Below are 18,410 nucleotides of genomic sequence, written 5' to 3' on the forward strand. Positions count from 1 at the left end.
TAAGGCTATTCAGAATGCAGGCCGTTTCTCCAGCATCTCACAGAAACACAATAACCACAGGACCTGTATTTTAAACCTGTACAAATATGCTATCGTCCATTTTACACACACACGCACGTACACACACACACACACACACACACACACACACACACACACACACACATATATATATATATATATATATATATATATATATATATATATATATATATATAACACGTACACACACACGCACACACACACACACACACACACACACAGACACACACAGACACACGCGCACACACGCACACACATATATATGTGTGTGTGTGCGTGTGTGCGCGTGTGCACGTGTGCGTGTGTGCGTGTGCGTGTGTGTGTGTGTGTGTGTGTGTGTGTGTGTGCCTTGAAAGCGTCCTTGATATTTCCCGAAGTACTGTTTAATGATTGCTTGCCAATCAAAAAGAAAAGTTCAGAGCGAAGAATCCAGCGCTTCCCCCACTAACAAAGCAGGTTCTTCTGCTCTCCGCTGACATTTATCAAAACAAGGCTCATATCATGTTGCAACTATAAAAATGATGTATTTTCCACACTTACCGGGTGTCCGTGATATCTTTGGACTACAACATTACAAATATGTACACATATATTAATTTATTAAAGATTATATATCGTCTCAGTTTGCATGTGAACGGTAAATTGCAGTAGCATCAAGAAATCTAGTTTCGTTCTGAGCACAAAGAAAAGTCCAAAACCACAGCTTATTAGCATAAATTCTCTCACAATAAACGCAGTTCTCACTGCCCCCCCTCCCGCTCCATACACTTGATGTGGCCCGGTCCCTCCTCTTGCTGTCTGGCATAACCGTCCTCTTCAATACAAAACTGTATCCTCGGCGCCTCCCCCTAGTTTCTCTGCTCGTTTTGCGCGTTCTTCTCAGTCTGTGTCTCAGACTACCTACCCTGACATCTGCCTCTCTCCACCTGCCGACGTTGCGCTCGCGGACGCCCTTTGCCGAGCAATACCGATCATCCCAACTCTCTGTCGGATATTTCCGCCGATCCGTCCTAGCCTCGCCGTCGTCTTTCTGCCTTAAAAAAAAAACCCAGTGTGTCCGTTTGGCGCGTTGCACACCGATGCTGATAACCTCGTCGAACCGCCGGATTTCTTCCTCTTGAGCATGAGAGGGACTGCTAACTCATCTGCAATCGAGTATCAAAGCGCGAGCCACCAGCATGAGCCGTGGATACGTATGCTCCCGCAGAAGTTTGCCACGAATGCGTTAAAACATCTCGGACCGCAGATTCTGACTACAGGAGAGAATCAGTTTTAGGTAAGTCGGCGCACTAGTTTGAAGATATGGACGGGACTAGAGGTTTGCCAGTGATTGTATTGCAGTCATGTATTAGTTATGGTGATCTTGCACTAACCGACCCTGCAGCGTGCCCTTACATAGTAACTGACCAGTTTGTGACTTTCGATTAATTGTATTTATAAAGGGGATAAACCCAAAAAGCCACTTCAAGGTTTGTTTTTGCGAAGTGCTTCGTTTCACAACATTGGCAGTTTGTTCACAGTCTTTTTCCGCGTAGGCTATATAGCAGGTTCGCTGACTGGGCAGTGGTGACACCCGAAAGATAGTGCACGTCTTAGGTTGCATATGTACTCTAGCTCTGTAAACAATGTATTATAAACGGCTGAACGGGCCATGCGAAGCGAAAAATAATGCAGAGGAGACAGTCTTTAGAAAGAGGGAGAGAGGGACGGACTATTTGAGAGAAATCTGTTTTCCGTCCACGCATCTTGTCTCCGATTCACCTTCGTAGCATTAAAAAAAAAAAACCCATCAAAAAAAAACAACATCAAAAAGCCTTTGCGTTCAGGTTGCGTGGTACGTTTGCGAGTAGTTTGTGTAAGCATGTATCACAGATGTCAGCCGTGAATGCATTTGCATTAAAAGATGCGCTTTCAACGCTGTTTGAGTAGCAGAGTCGCAGCACTTACCACCTGCGCAATAGAGCACAAAACTTCCATTAAGTGGCTTCCCACAAAAAAACCCAACCAAACAAAAAAAACAAAAAACTAAAAAAAAAAAAAACCCCAGTTGGCGACTTGCAGCAATTTGTCATGGATAAAACGTGAATTTCCAAAATAATAGCATAATAGCATCTAAGATGCACAATACAGTAGGTTAAAATACAGTATGTGAAAAAATACAGTAGGTGGAAAGGTTTCATATGGAGAGTTATGCCAGTGCTCCGGGGCAGAATTTGTGACAGAAGCAATATTCAGGTTTTTCGAGCGACCTGTCCTCATCATTTTAAGAACATTTTATGCGTTCTCGTCACGGCTTGCGTTTCCTAACTTTACATACAGGCTTCAACGGTTTCATTTTTCTCATGGGAAATATATAAAAAGTAGAAAGCCATCATGACAGCACAATTGCATATGCGACAGTGTCGCAGCTGACTGCACTGTAAAGGCAGGATGAAACTCATTACGGATGTACACACTCCGGAGGAAAGCGGTGACAACAAGGTCCGCGCGATGTTTATGCATACAGCATGCGCCGATGACGACGGCACAGATCGCGCTGAAAGGACCGCAACCGGAAAAAAACCCCGTGAGGAGCACATATGCGAGTGCACTTCTTACGGTCAACTGCGGGGGGAGCTCGCGCACTTTTGCGTTCGACGTCAAATTTGACTTTTCAGTTCTTGAGTATTTACGATAGATAGTTTCAAAACAGGTGGAGAAGTGCGAGTCTGTGAATCGCTTTAATTAGGCCTTTGTGACCTGAAAGAATTTCGCGAACGCGTTGTACTATTAAGGGCAGTTCCTTACATTTCACCGTCAATAGCTTAAATACGAGCCTGTGCTAATTATTAACGAATGCAAAGGTTCATCAGCTAAGGTGATTTTGTGCATAGGTCATCCTACATCTCAGTTCTTTATTGTCACTTCAGATTAGGTCAGCAGGGGATATAACCATCTACAGTGTGGACTCTTGGTAACCGCATTCATGTCCATATACAAAGGTAGCACTTTCTAAAATTCATCTGGCTGTGCCATGCATTTCACACCTTCTCTGCGATGTTACGACCCAACATCTTCGTCCTACAATCACGCTACACCCACTGAAAATGCCAGCCGTAGCTTAAGGCAAACACCTGCCTTTCCACATCACCGAGACCTTACAAACAACCCTCTGAAAAGTCCTCGGGTGTGTGTTGCTGCATAATGTTCTCCAGCCGGTGCCGCTCCGGGTGATAGACTGACTCCTACCTGCTGCTGCCATGATTACAAAAAAGGCAAATAAGCAAGAGGACCCATTGTTGGGTAACGGGCCAAAGAAGACCAGCCTCTCTGCTGTTGCAGACATTCTATCGCACTCTCCATGCAGACGGTGTGCCCAGGCCTGGGACAGATCGTCTCTGTGCCAGGCTGGCCCGGAATATTAACTAGCGTCCTGTTTTGGCAGAGCGAATAATAAGCACTGTCTTCCCCTGGCAGGAGTCCCCGGTGTTTGGTCCCAGTAGCTGAGTTGTGAAAGGGCTAGTGGATGCAGCTGCTCAGCCTGGCCCTCCAATGCCCACGGAGATGGATGCTTTGGCGGAGGAGGTGTGTGGCTTGCCTGTTTGCGAGGGGTTTTATGGCCGTGTTTTCTTTTGATTGATTGATTTATTTTGGTTAACGTGCGTCCCCGAGAAGTGGGTGTGACGTGCGGTGTTGCAATAGTCGGGTCTCCAGCTGAATGGTTCGAGCCAACATTGGGTGGGGCTGGAGAAGCTCGTTAGCCACTAGCGCAGCGCTCAAAGAATTTGCGAGCACTAATAAGCAATAATGACACCCTCTGAGACTGTGGACATTGCTGAGACACAGAGCCCTGCGATGTGGCATGAACCCCAGCTGTAGAGGCCAGCGATGGTGGGTTTGCTAAAGGATTTGCACTCGTTGTAGTTGTTGTTGGGTTTTTTTGGATGAAGGTATGAACTTTACCATATTATGCTTCAGAAATCGCACCACTGCTGACCACGGTCCCGCATACGGCCTCGGTCCAATATCAAGCAGGAGAGAGAGGCTCCCACTGCAGTGGACCTTAAGACAAGACCTTAAGCAGGTAGTATTACACAATCTCTGTAGGATCTTGTAATTGTGCTTAGCATGGCAATAATTGAGCCTTTGGATTCATTAAACATTATTTATATATATCTTTGTGTTAACTGATAAATAAATCATTTCAGAAGCATGCAAAATTAATAAAAACAAAAGAATCAGTCTTTTATGAAAAATGATTAATATTACTTTGGAGGCTTCAAAGGGGGTTAAATAAAAAAGAAATTGACAGTGGTGGGCTGGGAAGCTGGGAGTTATTATGGAAGGCAGCTGAAGTGGGTTTGAAAGCTTGTGTAGGGCTTAAAAGTCAAGGGATTTAGAAGTTTTCTCATCAAAAGCATGTGGACGTATCAGGGCTGGGTTGGAGTTATTGAACTTAGACACTTAATGAAGTGACAGTAAGGTTCCAGTTTAACAGACTGACCCATAACATATATGCATGCTCTCTCTCTCTCTCTGTAATGCTGTGGTTGAAATCTGCGCTGAGCACACTGTGGTTGCTGTTAAAAAGAATATTTTGTTTTATGAAAAAGATTGATTGTGGATTCATTAAGTATGAATGTGGTGGGGCATTTATGTAAACTTCTTATTTAAACGGCAAGTGGCAAACAGGTGAAGACAGAGGAGAGAGAGAGAGAGAGAGAGAGAGAGAGAGAGAGAGAGAGAGAAGAGAGAGAGAGAGAGAGAGAGAGGGAGAGAGAGAGAGAGACAGAGAGAGAGAGAGAGAGAGGGAGAGAGAGAGAGAGAGAGAGAGAGAGAGATTACAGGGAAAAGAAAATGTACTTATGTATTAATAAAATGTAGTTTACAGGTAGACAATATTTCAGGCCATCCTACTATTGCAGTCAATATAGAATTGCTGTTATATTCTTCTTGGGAAATACAAGGCAATTAAAAGATAACAATGAAAAGTGGACTTTAAATCCTCAGAGGTGTTTAGGATTTTGGATCTTTTTCCATTTTTGTCAGTTGATAGGCCATTTATTACATCACTCTTTCCAGCGAGTTGGACTTGTTTCTGTCAGAGCATATTTCTGGTGAGGCCATACCAGTTCTATCATGTTATATCTAAAATGCTTATGTGACATTGCTGACTACATTGCATTCCAGAACTTTTTATTTTTCTGAGCCAAAATTACGAGCCAGCTATAGTGGCAGTTCCCAAACCTTCTTTCTTTCTCCTCCTTGATAACGCTTAATACTGCCTCAACTTAGCCTGATGTAAAATACAAACAGATCAACAAGAGGTTACTGAGGAAATGCATTTCACGTAATCAAGAACAACATAATATTGTGAAATGGAGTTTCACGATTGCAAGTGTCACGCTGTTGCAAAGTATGTAGCACAGTTGTCCTTTAAGATGTTTAAGAGCACTGCGTGTGGCCACAGGCACTTTGATATTGGTCATGTAAGATAAGCTGATAAGCTGAACATGCACAGATCAGTCTTGTTTCCTTTTTTTTTGGCCTTCATCTCCATATCTGATCCCAAATTGACCTTCAAGTTCACTGATGCATATGCAGAGAATATGAGTCAGAGCCCGCTGTGCGCGCTCCTCGAACAGCCAATTGGATTTCCTCTTACAGGCACCTTTATGTAAATGGCACCGCTGTAGAAAAAAATATCAGTTTTGATTACAGCACACTTGGCAGGGCTGAGCGTGGCTTTGCGCAGCTAGAGAGAAAGTGCAAGACAGAGGCGTGCTACCAAGTGTTTGGCCACTGCTTTGCTGTTATTCATAAATTATTAAAAGCCTTGGATATTTGCAGTGATTAACCTCAATATTTCTTACAATTATGTAATTAAAGGGCGGAGAGAGAGGCTACCCAAAGTCGGCCGCCGAACTTGGCGGGTCCCCTGCTTGCTGAGACTAAGGCAGGACAAGCGGTGGAGCTAGGGCCAGGGAGGCTCCTCCCATCTACACCATAGAAGGTGTGATGGGCACCAGCTGCTCTTCAGTTGCTGTTGCCCCGCAGAGGCTTGTGGGATTATTAATAAACAAGGGCAACCTGTAGGTGTTTTTTTTTTTTTGCACGGGGGGTGTGTAGGGAATCCTGCCAGCTGGCTCCCTCTCTCTTCACCCCTATGCATCCCTCCACACACCCTCACAAGCAGTCAGCACCTGCCAGCCGCCTGAAATATGAAAAAGGCTGTTTCGGAGCTTCAGAAGCGCTGCGGTCTTCTGCCCAGGCCTGAATGGCGTCTGCTCCAGTTGAAACGCTGCCGAGCTGAGCCCTCCCTGCCCGTCTGTGCACGCCGTCTGCAGGCCGGGGGCGTGGCGCGTGCCTGTCGCATGCACGCCGAGGCCGAGTCTGGACCCCCCCCGTTTATCTTCCCACTTAAAAGGACAAGTTAAAAGACACTGGCCTCTACCATAAAGGCATTCTGGGTGTATAATGTGAAAAGTTGGTGGTTGGTGGGAACTGGACTTATGTTCATTCCTGGAAACACAGCACCCACGGCCATTCCCCTAAGATTGTACGCACCTTATTGATCATTTAGAACAAAAAGTTGAGTATTTTTAGGTATTTGAGAAAATCCTGTGGCTTTATTGGCCCTTGGGCAACCTTTGCTTCTTGCAGATGATGGACATTTATGCACACAAACACACACAAAAATCACCTTGGTAATTGACTTAATTCCAGGAGGCTGGTGCCTGAATATGAAACAACTCCTTATGAGCATGGCTAATGTGCATCGCCTTATTAGGAGCGCTCGTTCGGAAAGCTCTCTGCACTGTTATTTTACTGGCAGCAGGCTGAGAGATGGTAGGCTGGATGGAGAATGCTTAATGTAGTGGAGGGAGCAAGCGTGACTCAGCATAATGTGGCAGCCTCAAAGAGCCTCTCCACAGACACAACGTTCCAGCTCTTGAGATCTCCCTCACCACGCTGCAGATAGGAAGAGCCCGGATCAGATTAACATTTGCACTCTGCACTGAGCCCGGACTGGAGTGGAGGTTTACGGGAGCTGTGTCCAGATCAGAGACCTGTGCAGAGTCACACATTACAGGGATAGATGGACTCAGAAGGAAAGGGCAGACTAAACTACTGGCCGTTATGAGTTTGCTTTTGTTCGTCTGCACTGCAGAGCACATCCTGTCTCCCCCGTTTCCCTTCCTTTTATTTTAGTCACGTCTGGTCTATAAGTATCTGCGAAATGTATATTGAAATTACGAGTGGTCATGAAAAAGTTGCAAGTTAGTTACTGTGTGGTGTTGCAGCTATCTTCCTTTATGCTGACTCGGAGTCAGAGCTGGAGTCACGGATGGGCTGATTAAGAGTTCCTCTCTGTCTGGTGCTTAGATAAGGCCCAGTCTCTTCAGCTGCTTTGTGGCAGACAATGCTCTTAACACCCTCAGAGAGTCCTGCATCCCAAAACTAAACCGCATCATCAGCCAAGAATAGCGAGAGAGAGAGGGAGAGGGTAGAGATAGAAAGAGACAGGGAAAGATAGAGAGAGAGAGAGAGAGAGAAAGAGGGAGAGAGAGATAGAAAGAAAAGAAAAAGAAAAGAAAAGAGAGAGAGGCACAGTTAAAAGCAGGATCTAGACCTACTGAGACTTCCACAGTGACGTGGGAGCTTGCCTGAGGTTTTGGTGTGAGCAGTGTGCTTGATTTACCCATAATTACCCAGTACTATTTCCTGTGTCTTGGCCTCTGCCTCTGAGAAGAGGACCAGCCATTCTTTAATGTTGTCACTTCCCTTGACTATGGAGCAGGAGGTTGGGAAGTACCTATTAGAGGAGGGAAATTGCAGGGGGCTCTTCTTTTGCCCCTTCTGGATGGGTTGAGAGATGGAGAAGGAGAAAATAATGGGAAGAGAAGAGAGGAGGAGAAGGGAGGGAGGGGGGGGTAAGCTAAAAGCATAGAGAGCCTCTAAAAGTGCACAGCACCCCAGAGAGTTTCTCAGGCTGCGTCCTCCAAATATCAACCCAGGGAATACTGTGGAGCCGCCATTAGCAAAGCAGGAAGTGAGGTAGAAGTGCACCAGTTCTCTTATGGAGGCCTGATTTCACATGACACCGAGAGCAGGCCCGCAGCGACGTCTAGACACATTGAAAGACGATTATATCAGGATTAAGGGGGATTGATTATTTATGGGATATTACAGACTCATAGATAGGCATGCTCACTTAGCCTTTCATAAATGTTGTTGGAGCCAGAGTCATTGTGCCAAGTCTTTTTTACCCATATACAGGCAGGATATAAGCTAGCAAGAGTGAGCCAAGCACTGCTTTGTAGGCACTCGGCTTTGCAGACACACTGCTAGCATAAGACAGGCCACTGGTATGCCCATGTAAAGCGTGCCTTAATGCATTAGGTTACGCGAAACCCATTTTTATCATGGCCATTCCATAGCTTGAATAATGCCAAAGTGAGCATGTGTGCCCAGTATGTAGAAAGTAGCTCTCGTTGGGCCAGCTGTGCTTAGCGTAGGGTGTGATGTTTTGCAAAGCTCTGACATTTTGATGTTCGTCCTAACTCTGGCGTGTCTTATAAATCAGCATTTTTGAAGGTGGTGTATTTTTCATGCTAAGCAATAATGTATCAGACACAAACACTGATAGGCACCGAGCAGAATGGCGCGTCTCCGTTGTAACGAGCACAGGTCTTCTGATGGGGGATCAGCTCTGGAGCTCTCCACTAGCCCAGATGATTTAATGGAGCCATGTTCAGATAAATCATTACCTTCCGGAACACACTTATGCATTTTTCAACTGTGATCTATTGTTTTTCTTGTGCTGACTCTATTTATACTGAAAACTGTGTGTGCCAACACATGCACAAATACACACACACACACACACACACACACACACACACACACACACATACACACACACACACAAAAACACACACACACAATCTGAAAACAGAGAAATCAATCACTTGTAAGCATTTAACAAAAATGCATTTGAAACATTAATAGAAGGGACCGCTAATGGAGCAGTTTGTTACGACTTTCCATCAGGCCGGCATTCTGGTTAGCTGTGCTGTGGATAGTCCACGTGCAGATTTGGACGACAGAGCTTGTGCAGATGTATGACAGTAGCTGGAATGTGCCTTCATGCCTCCCCATTACAAAACAGAGAACATGACCCAAATGTCAGGGATGCAGCATCCAAGAACTATATGTATCCGTGCTGTGTTTGACTCTAAAGCGCTGATTCAGCTGGGGCAAGCACACAAACACACGCACGCACGCACACACACACACACACACACACACACACACACACACACACACACACACACACACACACACACACAAACACACACACACACACACACACTCACAGGCACGCACACATGCACACACACCCCTCCCTCCATGCTGTCTAGTTGTGCTGCTATTTCTAATGATCGTAGGCCAGGGGAGGGTGAAGCCAACCGAGGATACTGCCAACTTTCGCCTCAGTCAGCACTCCACCAACAGAGAGCAGGCAAGAGTCTTTCTCAGCCAGAGCTTGAGTTTATGTGGAAGATGTGTTTGAGTTCTCACACTCGGAGAGAGAAGTGCCAAAAGGACATAAATCCTGCATGACAAAAAAGGCAAGTGCTCTTTTCTTGAGTATTTTCTTCAGCTGCATTTGTAAAATTCTTAAAAGACACTCTTACACAGCTACATTGGGCCTTAACACATATATTACATATACTATATCAAAGCATTTAACAAATCCAGCATTCTCTTTGGCCTTTAAGTTACATCCCCCAAATACTAAGACACTCAATATCATATATTAAGCTTAAAGTGTTACAGTTCCCTCTGTGGCAAAACTCATTTCGTCTTTTCTGATGGATTACTACCCAAGTGGATCTAAGGGCAGAGATGGACCACTCATTAAAACAAATACGGCGCAATAAGGCTATGAATGTTAGTGCATACCCCCCCCCCCCCCCCCCAAAAAAAGAGGCGCTTTTGTTGCAGAAACGTCTGCTTTTTCTGGAGGTGTATGACGTGGCCACGCTCTCCCCTGGCACAGTAAGCGAACCCTGCAAATCTGGCCTATGAATAATTTAGCACTCCGAGACTCCTCTCATTTGCCGGATATAAGGCAGGAATTTATTCCGCAGCGGCGGGGTTATAGACAAAACTTCCCATCTGCGAACATTTCGAGCGCGGCCTCCTCGCTCTCGATGTGCTTCTGACGCGTCGGCGATACTTTGCTACCTGCTGAAAGGCGTGATTGGCTGCCTCTTTAAACGAGGGCTTGACTTAGATGTGTGCATGGCTATAAAAAGATGATTGAGCTCTTGGGACGTTGCAGCGGCAGAGCAAGGTTTCAAAGATGTTGCACAGGGTCACGAGCAGTCTATTTTAGGCACGAACACCAGCTACATGAAGTGCCACAGTAAAATTGGACAGTTAAATATCTACGATGTAATGTATATACAGTTTCAGGTTGCACAGGGATTCGTTGTCACACCATTCTAGTCATCCTGTTGTATTGTAAACAAACGCAGTCACCGCCCAACCAATAGAATAGTCAGGCCCTTAATTAACGGCCTGCTCTTATTTTTCTTTTCTTGATTTCCCAGAAATCCCTAGAAATGCCTCTATTAATGGGAACGAAACTGTGCCGTCTCCATAGCTGTGCGCTCAGTCGTTAACTCATGCATCACATTGTTTTCCTGCTCCACTCATGGGAAGGAGTTGTTCAGTATATTTAGGCCAAATCACACCCCAAGAAAACATTTTTAATTTGCGCCCCCCAAAATACACACGTCACAACTTGCTCACAACTCCATTTGCCATGCTGTGCTTTGGCATCAGCTGGCATCAATAAAAGACGACATTAATAATTTACAAAAATACAAAACCCTCGAGAAACACCCCCCCCCCGAGAGTGTGTAAAGCAAACCAAAACATTTTACTAGGGCCCTGCTCGTATGTGAATGCTCTTCGTCTGTGCTCAAGACATGAGGCCTTCACTATTGCTACTATAGAAGACTTACAGTTGTTGATTAGGCTAATAAGCTGCATTGCTGTAGGGGGAAAAGGAATTAAAAGAGCGATTATTTCTGATGCTTCGGCAAATTGCTAATGCCAGTATTTTTAGCGGTGTCATGCTTCAGGCGTAGGCCAAAGATAGAATAACACTGCATTGACGTTTTGATTGTGGTTTTTAAAGGGGCACACACACACATATATCATTCTTTATCTGTTTACCATTTGGCCACAGGGCCAAGCTAACATGTCAATACAGTTTAGACTCATGTGTCCCTTTTTTCTGTTCAGAGCCTTTGCTTTGTGAAAATACCACAGTGCCATCCCCCAACTCTGCTCTTGGCCAAAATGTACCAAAGCAACCGTCAGACGAGGAAGACCAAGAAGGCGGTATTGATTCAGTTTTCTTGGCTTTTATGAACAGGTGCAACACATGCAGCCTGGGCTGAACTCCTTAGATACCGCGCTATGCACCCCCGAGGCTTCACGCAGGACTGTAGTCCACGATATCCACAGTGAAGAAGACTCACAAACTCCACTTCAGAACCACTAAAAAACAAACAATGAACAATAAAATGTCGACTCATTAAATTTCAAAAGTAAGAATGTTATATTTATGCATGGTTATAAATTCCTGAACTTTGACCCATTCGTCTCCTTGCCACCGTCCCTCGTACATGGATGGACAACGTCTGTGGAAACAGCGAGGTCAGCTCTCTGTGCACACTCCACATGCACACCTGCTGAGACAGGAAGGAAAGAAGCAAAAAAAACCGGCTCTGCTGTGCAACTCTGCCTAATCCCTGGGATGCAGCCACAGTGGCAGAGGTGTGTCCAAATCACCAGTTTCAGACAACAAGCTGTTGAACTCGCCGTCGCTCATTGTAATTATCGGAGTGCATAAGCTGCTAGACTAATTCCAGGTACTTTGCTGCAACAGCAAAATGGCATGATTTATTAGTGGGCTCAGAGATAACAGTGAGGGAGGGACAAGAACCTCCTTAGTTTTTCATTTATTTAGGGGTGGTGCCCTTTTCACTTACAGAACCTCTTCGCATCTTCGACTTAGCAAACACACTCCCAGTGACGGTGACAGCTATTTGCTATTTACAAGAATTATGCCTCGAGAACTGTTAACGATATGACCGATGAATCCTGATGTCTTATATCCAAATACTGTGCAGATGCCGGATACATCTGAAAATAGAAAAGCTGACGTGAAGGAATTTAGTCCGGGTGCCATGTGCTCAGGCACGAGACTTTAGAGAATCAAGGAGTAAAACTGCTTCCTACTGTAAATCTGACATTGCCCTCCTGCACTGACCTTGCAAAAATGTCCACTCCCCCGCACCCCCTTTTTGGGCTCTGTGTTTATGTCTATTCAGAAGTGAAGCCAAATTGTCTTGCTGATTATTTTTTGTGTCCGGTCGAGGCAGAGATGATTATGATTGTCAAGAGAGCCCTTGATACCAGCACAGTTGCTGCTCTGAATTGTCTCCAGCTCTCCGAAGCATTCCCGGCGAAGAGTGATCTCTGGGAATCGCACCATTGCAGAAAGGGACTGGCCAAGCACGAGGACAGAGTCGGAACAGCAGACGGCACCAGCAGACGGCCCGATGCATTTTCACGCAGAGCTAGCTGAAGTGATCGGCAATGGCTGGTTTGGTTTTCATCACCGGGCACGCAGCAAATCATAATTGCAGTGGATTATGTAATTTTGTTTGCCAAACTCGCACTTTGCTCACAAAGACACTGGGAAAATGAGACTAAACCGCTATCGGTGAGACATCAGTCACTGCAGTCAGAAGAAGACTGGATGATGGGAAGTGGAACAAGGCAGCTCTGCTTCTTAGCGCAACACTACAGAGCAGCTCTGATGCCCCATCCCAGCAGCCTGCATGCGTACCCTCGGCACGGTACACATGGAACACGTGTGAATCTGGAGGCACAGGGCTACCAAATCAAATTAAAACATCAGTGTGGTCTGTGCATATTCATGAGGCAGCCAGCACAGCAAGTGTGGCACATTTCACCTGGAGGTGTAGAGCCTTCCGCAATGCTCCATCTCCAGGCAACCGAGAGCAGCGTGCAAGCTTATTACGCCATCTGCCTCCTGTCCCGGGGGATCGCTGATTTATGGAAGCCCCCCCCCACCCCCCCACGCAAACTATCATGCAAAACCACATTTAAATAAGAGCAGTGGGCAGGCCATGCAGTCGTTTGAGGTCTTTCTCTCTGCAGGCAAAGAAGGCAAGCATGAGCCCCATGGAGAGAGGCTTCCTCACCACGTCGGCGGCTGCGGAGTTGGCGGTGACTACTGGCAGACAGCGGGGGGGGTCAGGGGCGGGGGATGATGTGAAACGGAGGACGAACACAGCAGGCCTTGAGGGAAACGAGGTCAGTAAATTCAGGCGGGCGTGCCAGCTGACGCCTCAGGAACCGAGCGGAGCCCGGGCCGATAATAACCCACGGCGCCGGCGGGCTGCAAAACTCCACTCCTTAAAGCAGAGAATGTCCCTGCCTCCTGAGATGTCTGCAGATGCTTCACGTTCTCCAACTGGGCTGGAGGAGGGGTCGGGGGAGGGGAGGGGAGGGGTGGTGGGCGGGGGAAGGTGGGAGCCGGCAACAAACGCTGGCTGTGTTCAGAAGCTTTGCAGCGATAGGTCAGGGCTGACGAGGCCACAGAGGAAATCTCTGAACAAGCGCTCCTATTTCATGATTTGTAGGGTCGGCACGGCGATGCGCGTCTCAGAGAGGTGAGGTGAGGCATGGCGACAGCGGAGGCAGAGCCTGTGGAGCTGCACGCTGCGAAATTCCGGCTCATTTTGCTAAGGATGCCGATGACAGCAGGGTGGCTTTCATGGTTCCTTTTTTTCCGCAGATCAGCGGTATCTCGTTGGGAAAGGGTGTTGGAGGGGTCGTCCAGCCAGGGCTTGATAAACGGGGTAATTTCCAGCCCATATTTGTGGCGATAAACTGGGCCCCTACAGTTCAGTCGGAGTCTCCTGATTAGAAGCACCTGCCCGCCGGCAGAGCCGAGGCACATTGCATTTCTGACAGCACAGACAGGCCTGTTTTCCCCCCCCTGCCTTTGCACTGTTATGAGAAATATGAGTCAGGTAGTGGTAGCAGGAGGCATGCACATCAGTCTCATTCCACAGGTAATTAGACAGTATCAACAACACAGGAGCTTTCAAATTGCAACTAATTTAGTCTTCAGCCCAACCTGACTTTATTAGTAAAAGCGCAGCTAGCCCGCTCTGCAGCCCTTCCCTTGCCTGACATGCGCACATTTGCATGTTAAACAGGTGTATATAGAGATTTATGTACGAAACGTCAAACACAAACAGCCGCCCACAACCTCTCAGCCGCTCTGCCCATGTCAGCCTGCTGTGAATCATTCCTGCCGGTGCTGCTGCCTGTGCTCACACGGGTGGCGGCTCTTGACATTTACACGTGTGAAGAGCAGAACGTATGTAGCGTGGGTCGTGCCTGAGGCAGCCGCGCTCGGGCGCGGCGCATGTCCGCTGGCCGTCCGTCGGAGAGGGGGCGGGTCACACATGGGCTCAAGGAAGCCAGTTGGCTTGGAGCACTTCACGACGAACGGCTGGAGCTGATGGAAGGTTGACACGAAACGGACCGTGGAGTTCCAAGAGCTGTGTGTGGACGGGAGAAGAGGATTCTAGGATTTACAACAACAAACAGCAGAGGCTCCCTGTGTTGGCCGAGCCACTCATTTTTAATCCGTGGTGTTGGCAGAACATCGCTGTACTTTTCACCTCTCTTCTAGTGCTCTTAACAGGAATCAATAAAAAAATCTTTTTTTGGATGCTTACATGCACAATAGCAATTATTCAAACCCTGCTTCATTACTGTTACTACATAATGAGACACATGGAACTACCAGGGTGAACAGAGCTCAAACCAATAAACAATGGGCATTTTAAACTTGAAAATTAAATTAAAATGAATTAAACTAAATTAATTAAAATTAAATGATGACAATAGTGATTAATCTATGAATCAGTATGATCCCCCTCATGGCCACACTGCCCTTGACTTTATATACAGTGACATATTAGCCTTCAATTCAAATTCATTTATGTCATATAACTGTTTATGATGTTGGTAATGTCCACTGTGCATGCTAGCCTTTCATGACACCTGCGCTACTTCTCCGTCTTTTCCTTCTCATTCCCCCATTTTAGTCGTGTGTTGCCCTGCTTTGGTGAGAAAAAAAATCTGATTCCATATTAAATGATATCTTATTTATGGATGTAATGGCATGAACCATAAATGGCAGCCTAAGCACCAGAAGAAACTTGTGTTTCCTGTTATTTGTTTTTGTGAGTTTTACTATTGATATTACTAATGTTTTTGTTTACTGATTTCTACAAACAGGAAAGTTTTTACCTGTAGATGCTGTTTTCATGAATGATGCTTCAACAAGGCACCCTGCCTTACAAATCAGACAGGGCACTTAGGCTTAGAAGACGTTTTTGGGGCGGCATATATGCTAATTCACATGAGCGTCTCATGAGTGCGTGCTCTTGTATAAATAGAGATGTTTATGAACGTAATGTAGGACAATTTGGTGAACGCAAGAGCATTTGCTGATGTGGCAGTTACGTGAGCTGACATCATGACAAAAATATGCCAAATTTAGCACAAGAATATGAAAATCTTCTTGCATGAGGACTGTTGTTATATAACACAAAAAAAGAGCCAAGAGGATTGGTGCAGGAAGCTGTCCAGAGTCACAGTGAAGGCCTTGTTTAGCTCCATAATCCCTCCAAAAAGGAGGCAAAGGTTCAGAGATCCCTTAAGCAGATGCCTTGTACGGAGAAATTGTTCCTGAGGGAGAGAGAGTGGGAGCTTCAATGCCTCGTCCAGCTTGTTTCTATGCGACAAGCAGCCATGGGAACTCACCTATTAGCAGATCTGTTCTGCAGCATCGCTCCACAGAGACACATCGCTTGTCCAAAAGACAAAACTAACAAACAAAATAAACGCGTTGGTTCTTGTCATTGAAAATTCCATTTGCGCGATGAAAGGAGAAATGAAAACAAAACAGTTATGACAGCTCAAGTTCAACCATCCATCAAAACAGGAATAATTTACCCAGGAGTTCCTTCACTGTTAAAAGCAAATTATAGAAATAGTCATTAATAACAATGAAATACATTACTAATGATAATCAGAATCACCAGAGATAAACATCAATAACAGAAAGCAGCAAAGCAAGACTCCCAGAAGGCAGTGACGGGGTGAAATTGATTAGGAATGAATTATCTTCTGTTTAATTTGATTCCCCACTTACTTGGCATGCCTAATTTATCTGGCTCATATTCCATGGCACCTTGACCAGCCAAGCTGTTGGTGTGCACTGTCATTTGGGTTTGGTGGTAATGACCTGGCTTGGCGACAGGGCTTGTCCTCCTCGGATTCAGTGGCCAAAATGACCCCGCCGCCCATTTCTGGGGGCGGCTGCTCCGAGGAGCTCAGCTCCGTCATGAAGCCATGTGAGGAAGGCCTCCCCTCTGTTTGATTTCTCCATTGATCTGCCTCCTCCTTCTCTTCCTCCTCTCTCCTCTCCGCCCGGATTGGAGGACGATAATTCACTGCCCAGGTAAATTGGAACAATAACTCAGACCATTAGTGAATTAGTTTGTTTTGAAAATCACCCATTGATCCTGGACTGCATGATTGGGTGGAAGCTGGCATAGGCATTTAATTATCTCGGTGCAAGAGTGCTGAGGTACGACTTCTGAAGGTCAGGGCGCCGTGGAGAGGACCTTACTCCTAAATAAAGCAACGCAATAGAAAATCCAGTGCAAACCAAGTTAGGCCGCCCCTGGCTGCCGGGCTGAATTGCCAGCAATTGTAAGTGGCAGGCCATTAGCCTGGCTGTCCAAAGCAGGCCGCAGCCTCAGTACACCAGCCGCTTTCAGAATTTGGGTGGAAAGGATGGAGTTCTTGGCCCACTACCATCCCCCACCCCATAAAAGATCGTCTTCCTTGCAGGGCTGACTCCAACGTGCATGAATATCAAACAAATGCACACACACACACGCACGCACACACACACACACACACACACACACACACACACACACACACACACGCATGTACATGCATGCACGCACACGTGCACACACACACACACACACGCACACACACACACACGCATGTACATGCATGCACGCACACGTGCACACACACACACACACACACACGCACACACACACACACACACATGTACATGCATGCACGCACACGTGCACACACACACACACACGCACACACACACACACGCATGTACATGCATGCACACACACGTGCACACACACGCACACACACACACGCACACACACACGCATGTACATGCATGCACGTGCACACACACACACATATACACACGCACACACACACATGTACATGCATGCACGCACACGTGCACACACACACACACACACGCATGTACATGCATGCACGTGCACACACACACATACACACACACACACACACACACACACACACACATGTCTACATGGCTCTGGCCCTGCTGACTGATGCATGTCCAAAACTGCCAGTACAATGCAGATCTTTCATTTGACTCTGCGGAGAGGTTGCACTCAGGAGGGTTAGCATTCTGACATGGAGTTGTTTTCAAAAGCAAATATCTGGGTCATTGAAATTCTAGCATTAGGAACTATGGGTCCACCATTTTGTTGTATTGTCAGCGATGCATACACACATGCACAGTCATTTCATTAGAAACACATCCCTTGTACCAACCCTACCTGGCTGTTTCATTAGAAGCACCTGCTTTAAAGGTGCTTTTTTCAGGTGTACAATCACAGACTGTAGTCCATCTGGTGTCATGCATAATTTGTAAGCCACCCTCTACTGTTCATTACTGATCAGATTCTGCCATCTAAAAATATCGAGCCACCAGAGGTCCTGTGATCTGAAACTGAGCAGTCATGAAAAAATACATGGCTAACAAAACGTGCACAGCAAAAAATAGGCAACAGAATCTAGCTGTACACCTACAAGGGCATTCTGCTAAATAAATAATTCTAATAAAGTTAGTGTTGAGTGTATATAATTATTCATAATTACAGTATAATGTTACTTTGATGGGGCTTTAACTCTATATGATCAATTATTCATGAGCATATGGTAATTCGCCATAGTGTGAAGCCCTAACGTGGAAAGAGGAGGCTTTGTTCTCTGCACGCATGATTTAAAAATATGTCAGGTTCAGCAAATCTGATGAAAGTTCCCCAAACTGTCCTAAATTACCTATGTAAACAACTCTGTTCATAGATGATCATGCGTTCATGAGAGCTGTG

General features: G+C 46.0%; 1 protein-coding gene across 4 annotated transcripts in view; it reads left to right on the forward strand.

The window, feature by feature from the left end:
* The first annotated feature begins 841 nt into the window (after nucleotides 1-841).
* LOC145655126 (BMP/retinoic acid-inducible neural-specific protein 1-like) overlaps nucleotides 842-18,410 on the forward strand; it is a 61,419-nt gene continuing 43,850 nt past the window's right edge. The window contains exons 1-2 of one of the 4 annotated variants that reach the window (XM_081708902.1): nucleotides 842-1,318; nucleotides 4,000-4,105. The gene's annotated coding sequence lies outside the window, so the exon portion shown is untranslated. Of the gene's footprint in view, nucleotides 1,319-2,832; nucleotides 3,607-3,634; nucleotides 3,913-3,999; nucleotides 4,106-18,410 lie in introns of those variants that run through there. The other 3 variants (XM_081708904.1, XM_081708903.1, XM_081708901.1) reach the window with 3 other exon arrangements.

The sequence above is a fragment of the Electrophorus electricus genome, unplaced genomic scaffold (genome assembly GCF_041902795.1).
Source record: "Electrophorus electricus isolate QZ-2024a unplaced genomic scaffold, ASM4190279v1 Scaffold179, whole genome shotgun sequence".
NCBI lineage: Eukaryota > Metazoa > Chordata > Actinopteri > Gymnotiformes > Gymnotidae > Electrophorus > Electrophorus electricus.